Source organism: Tursiops truncatus, chromosome 6 (genome assembly GCF_011762595.2).
Source record: "Tursiops truncatus isolate mTurTru1 chromosome 6, mTurTru1.mat.Y, whole genome shotgun sequence".
NCBI lineage: Eukaryota > Metazoa > Chordata > Mammalia > Artiodactyla > Delphinidae > Tursiops > Tursiops truncatus.
In genome coordinates this window covers 101,822,034-101,835,600 of record NC_047039.1, presented here as the reverse complement: position 1 = coordinate 101,835,600, position 13,567 = coordinate 101,822,034, and positions in this window count along the sequence as shown.

Here is a 13,567-nt window from a genome sequence, read left to right as displayed (position 1 = left end):
AGCGAACCTCAGACCTGTGGCCAGGGCTTGTGCCAGGCTCCAATTCTTCAGCAGGACATCTTTCTTAGTGGACAGCCTGGCAAGGAACCAAGACCCCCGACGTCCATCATCAGAAGCTCAAGTCTTCTCCGAGTGTCTGTGTTTAGTCACAGCGTTGGCTGGGCAGATGACATTGGCATGCAAGCTTCTCAGTGGGCAGAGCCCGGCATGTCTATCAGGAGAGAGATGGGCTGAATCTGGTCCAGAGTCACCCTGGAGGCTGTCCCACCAGTGCCCCTGACAGGGCTACTCATCCAAGGGGCAGGAGAGGGAATTAAAAAAAAAACTATTTTTAATTGATGTATAATTGATTTACAATGTTGTACTAATTTCTGCTATATAGCAAAGTGATTCAGTTATATATATATATATATATATATATATATATATATACACATTCTTTTTAATATTATTTTCTGTTATGGTTTATCCCAGGAGATTAGATATAGTTCCCTCGGCTATACAGTAGGACCTTGTTGTTTATCCATTCTAAATGTAATAGTTTGCATCTGCTAACCCCAAACTCCCAGTCCATCCCTCTCCTTCTCCCCCGCTACCCTTGGCAACCACAAGTCTGTTCTCTATGCCTGTGAGTTTGTTTCTGTTTTTTAGATAGGTTCCTTTATACCCTTTTTTTAGATTCCACTTATAAGTGATGTCATATGGCATTTGTCTTTCCCTTTCTGACTCACTTCACTTAGTATGATAATCTCTAGTTGCATCCATGTTGCTGCAAATGGCATTATTTCATTCTTTTTTATGGCTGAGTAGCATTCCATTGTATATATGCACCACATCTTCTTTATCCATTCATCTGTCCATGGACATTTAGGTCCATGTCTTGGCTATTGTGAATAGTGCTGCTATGGACATAGGGGTGCATGTATGTTTTTTTTTTTTTTTCATGTATGTTTTTGAATTATAGTTTTGTCCAGGTATATGCCCAGGAGTGGGATAGCTAGATCCTATGGTAGCTCTATTTTTAGTTTTCTGAGGAACCTCCATACTGTTTTCCATAGTGGCTGCACCAACTTACATTTCTACCAACAGTGTAGGAGGTTCCCTTTTCTCCACACCAGGAGAGGGACTTTGTGCCTCTGTCACTGACAGTGTAGGGACTCCTTGGGTGGCCTTTATCGCAAGATCTCCCTGGGTGTGGCAGCCTCCCTGTGTTCCTGCACCTGGAGTGGAAAGGGGATGTTGTGAAAAGGAGACTTTTCATCATGCCCTGTGTTGATTTCATGATGTTTTATAGTTTCATTCTGCTTTCCTGAAATTCATCTGAATTAATCTTAGGCACAACCACTTTGGAAGAACAGGAAAGCCTAGTACTGGGTTCCTGGGACCATTCTCTGTCCTGAGCCAACTCTTTCTTTCACCCTGTAGGGTTCTTACAGGGAGAGTGAGAGGCTCAGAAAACCCAGGCGTTGAGTAAACATTTCCCAAGTATCTTCTCTGAGCTAACTCCAGGCTGGGAATTGGGGATTAAAAATGAACCATTACCTTTTTAATGCTCTGTGTAATACAATACCTATGCAAACACAGGGGTTATATTCTCAGAGGAAAAGACTTTTTAAAAAATTATTTGTTTATTTTTGGCTGTGTGGGTCTTCGTTTCTGTACGAGGGCTTTCTCTAGTTGCGGCGAGCGGGTGCCACTCTTCATCTCGCTGCACCGGCCTCTCACTGTCGCAGCCTCTCTTGTTGCGGAGCACAGGCTCCAGATGCGCAGGCTCAGTAGTTGTGGCTCACGGGCCTAGTTGCTCCGCGGCATGTGGGATCTTCCCAGACCAGGGCTCGAACCCGTGTCCCCTGCATTGGCAGGCAGATTCTCAACCACTGCGCCACCAGGGAAGCCCAAAACTTTTCATGGTACGTAAATCTTTCAGATCACCACTAAAGGAACTGATACACTGGTTTTATGAGAATATAAAATAAATGAATACTACAAAATAAATGAATACTAAAATTTTACAAATGAATCAGACATAGTCCATGCTCTCAGAGAGTTTGGTTAAATACTTTCACCCCACTGAGCCCCAGTCCTGCAAAATGGGGTTAATGTTCCCTGTCCAGGGTTGTTAGACTTCGCAACAATTTGAATTTCAGATAAACAATGAATAATATTTTAGTGTAGGTATGTCCCGTACAATATTTGTGGTATGGTAAAAAAATTCTTCATGGTTTATCTGAAATTCAAATTTGACTGGCATCTTGTATTTTATCTTGCAACCCTACCCCTGTCCAAACTAGTTCAGGAATTTTATGAGGTGCAAAAGGAATAATATGTGAATTAATAATGTATGAATGTGCTTTACAGTTTACAAAATTCTACGCCAGCAAGACAGCATTGGATTGCATTGCTTTGATGGAAAAGGTTCTCTTGCAGGCCTGTGAATCTGTTCTCACTATGGAGATCCCAAGACATGAAGAGAAAGATCCCATGCTGCACCCGGATGAACACTTTTTACTCCAGGGCAGTGGACCCAAACCAATCACCCGGATGGAGCCTGGAGCAGCACAGGCAAAAAAGCCCCGAGGGTTTGGTTTGCAGAAGACTCCAAACAAGACCCCCTAGGATGTAAAAGCATCTTCTGGCTGCATTCTCAGAAATATACTGTCTGAAATGCTTCTCAGACCCACCCCTGGAAGATTAAAAAGGATAGGAATGGGCTGGATTTGGGCTGGGCGGGGTGTTGGAAACCAGCATCCTGGCAGGGACAGGAGGGATGAGAGGGGTTTAACTCAGAGATCTGTGGACTCAGGAAACATGTCATAGGCTTCTCATCTAGCATGGGTCCTGCTTTCTGGAAGGTGCCACTCCCATCTGAGCTGTCATTTTTGCTTTGGTAAAGGACTCCAAGCAGACATTCCTTTTTTGTCTAGTCAAGAAGCAGGGCACCAATTGCAACAGCAATCGTTCAAAATGTGAAGACTGGACAGGCCCTTGGAATCCCCACTCCTCCTTCCTTCTGTCTTCCAGATGGGGAAACTGAACACCAGGCTGAAAAGTGACTCACTTGAAACCATGTAATAAGTCAGGGGCAGAACTGGGGCTGGAACCCACACCTACTGCTTCCCAACTCAGGGTAGGATTCACTTCAGCCCATCCTCTCCTAAGATCCCCTCTCTTTGGGCAGCCCCCCAGGCAGCCACAGTCCCCCAAGGCCAATAATCCAGAGACACTGCTGAGAAATCTTTGTCTCTCACACTGTTTAATCACAGTGGTGATCATCCGCTGGGGGACAGTACTTACTAGTTTGCAAAATACTTACAGGTCATTTATCTCCCCTTCCATCCACTTCTACCTTCCTACGCCCTATACTTTCTGCACTTGTCAACCCCTTAACATGCAGTGCTCTCCCAGGGAGAGGCAGTTTTTGTGGTGGTGGAACCCTGACCTCTGGAGCCAAACTGCATGAGACTGAAGCCTGGTTTGAGATGGTGTGGCCTTGGGCAAGTGATAGAACAGGGGTTAAGTGTGCCTCAGTCTCCTCATTCATGATGTGGACATGATTATAATAGTATCTACCACACAGAGTTCTTATGTGACGATTAAATAAGTTAACTTACACCCATTTTTTTTAAGGGTTTTTTTTTTTTTTTTTTTTTTAGCTGTGTCACTTGGCTTGTGGGATCTTAGTTCCCTGACCAGGGATTGAACCCGGGCCCTCGGCTGTGAGAGTGCACAGTCCTAACAACTGGACCACCAGGGAATTCCCTTAACTGGCACTTACAACAGTTCCTAGCACATTGTTAGGGCTTTACAAATATCACCTACCATTACTATTGTTGTTGTTTTTGTTGTTGCTATTTCAGAGCTCTGTTGCATGACCCCAGAGCCCTTCTCCTCCTCATTTCTGTTCTTCCTTCAAGACTCATCTCAAATTCTTCTCCCCTAGGAAGACCTCTTTTTTTTTTTTTTTGCTGTACGCGGGTCTCTCACTGTTGTGGCCTCTCCCGTTGCGGAGCACAGGCTCCGGACACGCAGGCCCAGCGGCCATGGCTCACGGGCCCAGCCGCTCCGCGGCATGCGGGATCTTCCCGGACCGGGGCACGAACCCGTGTCCCCTGCATGGGCAGGCGGACTCTCAACCACTGCGCCACCAGGGAAGCCCAGAAGACCTCTTTGATCCTTTTCCCTTAGCAGAGTTAGATGTTCTCTAACATCTACTAAACTTATTTAAATGCATGCATTTGCCTATTTTCCGGTCTACCTCCGTCTCAGCTATGCTCTTCATCCCTGTCTTTGTCCACAACACCAAGCATAGGGTCATGAAGATCTACGTGCTTCATTGATGATTGTGCAATGAGTGATCCTATTGATTTCCCCATCTAGGAATCATTCTTGTTTTCTTTCTTTCCCCCACCCCACACCCAACCCAATAGCAAGTCTTGACACCCCACATCTAAAATTGATCCTGAAACTCCTCTAGGCCCATGCAGGCCACCACCTTCTCACACCTGGACCACTCAGCCTTCTCACCGTGCTCCCGCCCTTGCCGTCCTCTGATCCACCTCCATCTCCTCCTGAAAATTCTCCCTGGACTTCAAACTGCTCTTAGAAGAAAATCCAACCTACTTACATGGCTACAGAGCTCTGCATTTCCAGCTCCCACCTTATTTCGTACCACTTAACACGCTCTCCCTCAATATGCTTTGTGTGTTCTGGCCTCTTTTCAGACCCTTTCCCACCTCATGGCCTTGCACTTGCTGTTCCTTGTGGTTTTTGCAGAACCAGCTTCTTTGATTTCGGATTGAATGCTACATCCTCAGAGATGCTTTCCTTGACCACCCTAAGGGAATGTTTCCCAGTTTCTCTGTGTCACAGCACCCTTTTATCTCCCTTGTAGTATTTATCATAAGCTGTAAATACCTTGCTTATTTACCTGTTTATATGTTAATTGGTTATCTCACTTGATATATTGTAAGCACCATGAATGCAAGGTCTCTCCCTTTTCTTGTGTTGTTCACTAGGGTATTTCTCGATCAGTGTTTAATACATTTCTGCTGAATGAATGAATGAATAAATGAATGAATGGATTGAATCCTCCTAGCAGCACAATGAATAGACCAGGCATTATATGCTCACTTTACAGATGTCAAAACTGAAGCTTAGAGAGATGGATTCTTGCCCTAGTCACATAGACTGGAAGTAGCATAGCCAGGCCCTAGATTATGAACTCTTCCCACTAGACTATTTCACCTTGAGGGGAGATAGACTCTGGGTTGGGAAGCCAGCTTGGCTGATTCATAGACTAATTCCACAACATGGGACCCGATGGCAGAGATTCCAAAGTTCCTATCTCTAAAGAGGTGCCTGTATGTGCCTAAGGATTACAATCAGTTCCAAATTCCAGGCTGCATTGAGGCATCACACACACCTAATAAATATCCAATGATCACAAGAAAAGTGCAGTGACTGCTTGAGGAAGAAAATCAAACCCACAGGCCTGAGAGCTGGCCCGATCTCCCAGGGTCCTCTTCAGAGCTGTTCTAATTTAGGCCTGATGGAATGGGAAAGATGTTGTTTCTAGTTCCTTTAGTTTCATGTGGCCTAATTTGGCAGATTTTTGCCGTTTTTGAGGTCTCAAATACTGCCTGAGATCGGACCTTGATTATTGTTATCATTTAAAATACTGCCTTGGCCATTGGTAAAGAGCTGACAGCAGGGTACCATTTCTTTGATTCCAGGAGGAAAGTTCCTGGTGAGGGAGCTTGGTGACATAAAAAGCCCTGGACCAGAAGCCAGAAGGGCAGTGATGTGGGTGGGAAGGGCCTGGATTTCCCAGCCAGCAGACACTCTGTCCCTCGCTGGCCCTCAGCTGCCACATTTGTGAGGAAAGATTTGGGTCTGTTGGTGGCCTGAGAGGCAGAGGGTTTGGATCTGACCCCGGCTCTGTCACTAATGTGCAGCATGGAATCTGGTCAAGGCCCTTTCCTTCTCTGGGTCTTGGTTTATCACTGGTCCAAGGACAGGTTCGGAGGGGCTAATTCTTGAGTCCTCTTCCAGCTCTGATATTTGCTCTTTCTGTGGCTTTTTTCAGGAAACATTTGCTCCCCACTAGGACTGGGTTTCCTTATCTTCCAGCCCTCAGAAGTCAGCATGAAATCAACATGGCTACCTTAAAATAATTCAACAAAGAGCATCTTAGTCCCAAAGGCCTGGGTTTCTCAGGGACAGCCGGGGAGCCAGGTGTGCACTCCTGCCACTCCCCTAGCCCTAGATACTAGGTACACATTCCAACGACAGGTACTCACTCCAGTGAAGGAGGCTCTTCAAGAGGGCCGAGGTCATGGGGAGTATGAATACTGGGCATTGACCCCCAAGTTCATTGTATTCTCCTGGCCTTGACCCACTATGTGAAAAGACAAGGTTTAGGAAAATCAGATATGTTCCAGTGTCTTCTGAGTGTTTACTCTGGGGCAGGCTTTAGCTCAACACTTTGTATACATTGCTTTGTTTGACCTCGACCCGTAAGACAGATATTATGATCCTCATTCTACAGAGGAGGACGTTGAAACACGGAGCTAAAGTGACTTGTCCAAAGTTATACAGCTAGAAAGACCAGGATTGAGCCGGGCACTCTTTTTTTTTTTTAGATTTTATTTATTTATTTATTTATGGCTGCATTGGGTCTTCCGTTGCTGTGCGTGGGCTTTCTCTAGTTGCAGCGAGTAGGGGCTCCTCTTTGTTGCGGTGCGAGGGCTTCTCATTGCGGTGGCTTCTCTTGTTGTGGAGCATAGGCCCTAGGCATGCAGGTTTCAGTAGTTGTGGCACGTGGGCTTCAGTAGTTGTGGCACGTGGGCTTCAGTAGTTGTGGCACGTGGGCTTCAGTAGTTGTGCCTCGTGGGCTCTAGAGCACAGCCTCAGTAGTTGTGGTGCACGGGCTTAGTTGCTTCTCGAGCCAGGCACTCTTTACTGCTGCACTAATGTCTCTCCTGATAACAATGGCAATAAAAATTAAAGTTGAGGAAGTTCAGTAAGCAGTTGTGGAAATCACTCTGGACCTGAGGACTAAAAAAATGGCTATGAATCCTAGTTCTTCCATTTATTAGTTTGGTGACCTTGGGCAAGTCATTTGAATTCTTTAAGCAATAGTTTACTGACCTATAAAGTGGAGATAATCACTCCTACCTCACAGTATAAGATTAAAAGGGATAATGTGCATGAAGTGTTTTGCATGGATGTCTGGCATATAATAAGTGCTCAGTAAATGTTAGTCACTATTATTATTATTACACTACTACTACTATTACTACTACTACTACTACTACTACTACTACTACTAATACCACCACCACCGTCTCTCCAGAGTGGTTGCAAAGCTCAAACAAGACAATGATTGGGAAAGCTTTGTGTGTTCTGCACCTGTCAGTAATCCCCTGTATTATAATTATAGCAACCTAAGGGAAAGAGTTATCTGTGAAGCTCTGACCCCATTCCTCCTCTAGATGGTTCAAATTCTTTGCTCTGCAGCCAGTGCTGATGACGAGTGAGGGTTTGATTTGGTGCCCACTGTGAATGACGTCCTTCAGTGGATCTCCAAGAACTGCAGCAAATGCTTTTCTGAGCTTATTTTAGCATCAGAAGGACTTTGAAGCAGGATTTCAACATTTAGCTTCCTTGGGGAAGGCACTTTGTAGTTAATGTGAGCTTACAACTTAAAACTTTCTCTTCCTCATCATCTTGAGAAGAGATACCATGGAGGCAGATCCAGAATGTGGTTGGCAGACATATCCCCAGATCCAAATGAGTTCTATTGTGGGTTATTTCTGATTATTTAAGTAATATGTGCTTACTGCAAAAAAAAAAAAAAAGAAAAATGTGAAAAAGTATGAAGGAGAAAAAAATGTAAATACCCATAATACAATCATTCAGAGACAGAGATTGTTAATGTTTTGGTATATTCCCTTTTAGTCTTTTATTTTATGTATATATAAAATGTTATATTCATATTAATACATAGTTAATACTATATATAATTAATAATATATTCATATTATATATAATTAATAATATATTCATGTATCATACTATGTAAAACAATATATGAATATAGTAACATATGAATATATATTTGCATATTATTTTACATAATTGAGATCATAGTACAAATAACCATGTAATCTATTTTTTAATAAAACTATTTTTTTATTGCAGTTTTTTTGGTTCACAGCAAAATTGAGAAGGTATAGAGATTTCCCATATATCCCCTGCCCCACACATGCATAACCTTCCTCACTATTAAGAGAGAGTGGTACACTTGTTAAACTTGATGAACCTACACTGACACATCATATTCACTCAGTCCATTATGGTTTACTCTTGGTGTTGTACATTCTATGGGTTTGGAGAAATATATAATGACATGTATACATCATTATAATATCATTCAGAGTAGTTTTGTTTGCCCTAAAAATCCTCTGTGCTCCACTTATTCATCCCTCCTCGCCCCACCGCACGCTGGCAACCACTGAACTTTTAACTGTCTCCATAGTTTTGCCTTTTCCAGGATGTCATGTAGCTGGAGTCATACAATATATGGACTTTTCTTTTCTTTTTTTTTTTTTTTGCGGTATGTAGGCCTCTCACTGTTGTGGCCTCTCCCGTTGCGGAGCACAGGCTCCGGATGCGCAGGCTCAGCAGCCATGGCTCACGGGACCAGCCGCTCCACGGCATGTGGGATCTTCCCGGACCGGGGCACGAACCCATGTCCCCTGCATCGGCAGGCGGACTCTCAACCACTGCGCCACCGGGGAAGCCCCTATATGGACTTTTCAAATCAGCTTCTTTCACTCTGTAATACTCATTTAAGTTTCCTCCACGTCCTTTCATGGCTTGATAGCTCATTTCTTTTTAGTGCCAAATAGTATTCCATTGTCTGGATGCACCACAGTTTATCCATTCACCTACTGAAGGGCATCTTGGCTGCTTCCAAGTTTGGGCAGTTATGAATAAAGCTGCTGTAGGCATCCTCGTACAGGTTTCGGTATGAACATAAGTGTTCAACTCCATTGGGTAAATACCAAAGAAAACAATTGCTGGATCATATGTTTAGAGTATGTTCAGTTTTGTAAGAAACCACCAAAGTGTCTTCCAAAGTGGCTGCACCATTTTGCATCCCACCAGCAGTGAGTGAGAGTACCTCCCGCTCCACATCCTCTCCTGTATTTAGTGTCGTCAGAGTTTTGGATTTTGGCTATTCTCAGAGGTGTATAACCTATTTTTTCCACAATTTTATATTGCAAGCATTTCCTTCATGAATATCAGGGGTTTTTTTGTTTTTGTTTTTTTTAAATAAATTTATTTATTTATTTTTGGCTGTGTTGGGTCTTCGTGTCTGTGCGAGGGCTTTCTCTAGTGGCGAGCGGGGGCCACTCTTCATCGCGGTGCGCGGGCCTCTCACTGTCGCGGCCTCTCTTGTTGCGGAGCACAGGCTCCAGACGCACAGGCTCAAGAGTTGTGGCTCACGGCCCCAGCCGCTCCGCGGCATGTGGGATCTTCCCAGACCAGTGCTCGAACCCGTGTCCCCTGCATTGGCAGGCAGAGTCTCAACCACTGCGCCACCAGGAAAGCCCCCATGAATATCAGTTTTTATGGATGTATAGTGTTCCAACATAGGGAGGGCATAACGGCACAAAGTATTTAACCTCTCCTTAACGTTATCTGTTTATTTTTTTATGTTTTGGCCGAGCCACTTGGCTTGTGGGATCTTAGTTCCCAGATCAGGAATTGAACCCGGGCCCTCGGCAGTGAGAGCATGGAGTCCTAATCACTGGACCGCCAGGGAATTCCCTGTTATCTGTTCAGATTTTTCTAATTTTCATTATTATCCATAACACTCTGATGAACATTTTCATACATAAAGCTTTATTTACATCTAATTGTTTATTTCTCTTGAATGAATTTTTAAAGTGGAAGTAACGAGTCAAAGGCCTAAGGCTTCCTGGAAAGGTTGTATCATTTTACATTTTACATATCATTTACATTTTACATTCTCATCAGTTATGTGAGGCATTCCCTTGCCAGCAACAAGTATTACCAGTTTTAAAAAATTCTTGCCAAATCAATAGGTTAAAAAAAATGGTAACTTATTGTCTCAGTTTGCAAATCTTTGATGACTTAAGTTGAATACACAGTGCTTTATGTGGTTTAGCCATTTGTATTTCTCTTTCTGTGACTCTGCTGAGCAGGCTTTGCAAATAGTGGCCCCAATAACTAAAGTTGTCTGCAGATGATGCCAAACCTTGCATCTGGCCACATCTTATAGGAGCCCAGGCTCTGGCAGGATTAGAAATAGTCCATGACACAGACGTAGAGAATGGACTTGAGGACATGGGGAGGGGGAAGGGTAAGCTGGGACGAAGTGAGAGAGTGGCATGGACATATATACACTACCAAATATAAAATAGATAGCTAGTGGGAAGCAGCTGCATAGCACAGGGAGATCAGCTCGGTGCTTTGTGACCACCTAGAGGGGTGGGATAGGGAGGGTGGGAGGAAGATGCAAGAGGGGATACAGGGATATATGTATACATATAGCTGATTCACTTTGTTATACAGCAGAAACTAACACAACATTGTAAAGCAATTATACTCCAATAAAGATGTTAAAAAAAAAAAAAAGAAATAGTGCATGTCAGCACTGCTGTTTCAATGAAACCAGAAAGGGGAAAGTTTCTGTGTTTTATTGAAATCTGGAGATGAAGTTATTTTGCTGATTACATTATTATGCCTTCTTTCCTTACTCTCAAAGCTTCTCTTTTCTTAAATGCTGCTCTAGCAGGAGGGTTAAATTTGGTGTATACCTGTTCTTTCTTTGTGTTCACTGAGCTCCTACTATGTGCAAGGCATAGTAGCTACGTAAATGGCCTGTGGAGTCTGGAGAAGAGCCTGGATTTTGGAGCTGGGCAGATGTTGGGCAAATCCCTTAACCTCTCAGAGGCTCCTTTTCTCCTCCTTTCAAGTACAGATGATAGTCCTACCTTTGGGGAATAAATGGGTTATGAATGCAAAACTCCTGGAACGGTGTCTGCCACATCATAAGGCCTTGTTTAGCTCAACATACAATTCACTTCTCTGTATTTGCCACTGTGCTAGGTGCCGAAGATACAAAGAGGAATCAGCCCTCTCTGCCCCCTGTTGTTCTGTGCCTCCTCACCACCCCTCATTAAGTCCAGAGGCCCGGATGCCATGGATGGGTTGACAGCTCTCTTTAGAGCCCTGGGCCTTAGCTGCAATTCTGGAGCCACAGGAAAAGTACCAAATGACATTCTGTTACACAGAGAGTCATAGCTCTAATTTTTATTTTCTCTTTTCTTAAAATTATTTCATAAGCATTTTCCCTTTACAGCAGAGTTGTTAAGGGTGCCAGCTAGAGCCAGCCAGCCTCAGTTTGATTTCTGGCTCTATCATTTACTAAGTGACCTTGGGCAAGTTGCTTAACCTCCCTGTGGCCTAGTTTCCTTAGCTGTAAAATAGGGATAATAATAGTACCTACTTCCTGGGGTTGTTCTTAGGATTAAACAAAAGAATTAATGTGTAGCTCTTAGTATAATGTCTAGCATGTAGTAAGAGCTCAATGGTCGATTATTAATATTCACTATAATGTCTTCATAGCCACCCTTACAATGACTTTATATGATTAAATTGAAGAGATTTAATAACAACTTTCTCTGATTTGGATATTTGGAGCATTTCCAATTTTTAAACACAAAAATAAAATATTATTCCTAAGAAACAAACAAACAAAAACGTTATCTTGCACTTTAGAGATAAAGGCAGAACAGGAAATTTAAGGATTACATGTTGAGTGGATCAACGTTAATACACTTAAATCACCTTTCCAAAAAATTCAACATTTTCTATACTTATTACAGGGTGATTAACTCGTTTTAGAACCCATGGTGGGGGTGATCCCTGTCTGAGGCAGGGAGCTGGCCTGGATTACTTTGGCAAGGCCTTCTAGTCTTTTCTCTGTGATTCTTCAGGCAAAGAAGCTGCATCAGCTTTTCTCTCCTAGTGCCATTGAATCTCTGATATAGCACAGCTTAGGGCCAACCCAGCATTTTTCAGCTATCACTTGGGATATCTGGTAGGGTGACTGTCAGGCCATGTCCCCTGATGGGGAAGTTGTTTCTGGTTGTGGTCCTTAGGCCAACAAGACTCAAAGTTAGCACTGGTATAAATGAAATGAGCCTCCACAGATCGGACAACTTCTGTGTGCCAGGCTCTGTAAAAACATTCTCTTCAGGCCTCAGCTCAACTAAGTGAGACAGAATTCATTGGTCCCATTTTATAGATGAGGAAACTGAGGCTCAGAGCGGTGAAAGGTTTCTTTCAAGGTCGCACAGCTGGCAGAATCATGACCCAGATCTGTCTGATGCTAAAGATACAAGCTCTTCCCAGGGCACCACAGGATCTCTTTTCAATTTAATTCAATTTAACCAGCATGGGTCAATGCTCACACATATTACCCCTTGCTAAGCACTGAGAACAGAGAGAACAGCCTAATGGGAGAGACAGACACAGAAATCACAAGTTCTAGTGTTCCCGCTGATGCAAGCCTGTGAGAAGTAATAAAATCACGTGGGCAGTTCTATTTATCCTGTTGTATGTATTTCTGAATGCCATCCTTAATCCTTTTAGGAAGAGGCAGGGGAGAGATAGATTGATAGATCAGGGCTATAATCAATGAACAAACAAACGGCAGTGGGAAAATGGGGAGGGGGAGATTAATTCCCACTCAGAGATCCAGAAGAGTCTCTTAGAGGATATGGTATTTGGGTTGGGGTTTGAAGGGCTAGAAAGATTCAGCAAAAGAATATGGGTAAGAGGCATGACCTGTGCCCTCCCTTACCCAAGAAGTAAAAACAGAATCTTGATTTGTGCTTCCTAAATATTGGTCTGAAACCAGAATTCTGAATGGTTCTGAAACCAGAACCCATACACAGCCCTCCCAGTTTGCCCCCTCCCCTTACATATATACATGGACCTACCAAGACACGCTCATAGGTACTCACAAATGCAAAGACACACAGAAAATACACATAAAACACACATCAGTACACATGCAGATACTTAAAACATACAATACGCAAAAAAGATACTAGCTCCCATACTCATAAGCTCATACAAATACACATAATACTCATACACACAGACTCACAAACATATTTATGTTTTCATTACACAAGCACAAAACTATCCTCTCCCCACCGACTCCTCATGCAGGTAAAGAAGTGCATTTTTAATTCACATATACACGGGTTCGCATGCAAATCTCATCGCCCCGTTCTTGTTGGAGACCAGTGACTAATGGGAAGCCATACACAAAGCGAGCATCACGCAGGGGAGGCCAGGAATGGGTTGGCGGTGGGGCTGGGATTAAGCCCTGTCAGATGACAAACGCGCCCTGCCCGGCTGCCACTAGAAGCTGCTGAGCCGAGGCTGCAGCGCCTGAGCGAGCTCTGAATCCTGGGCGATGGTGCGAGGCTGCGCACCGGAATTCCAGCTTTACACAGGG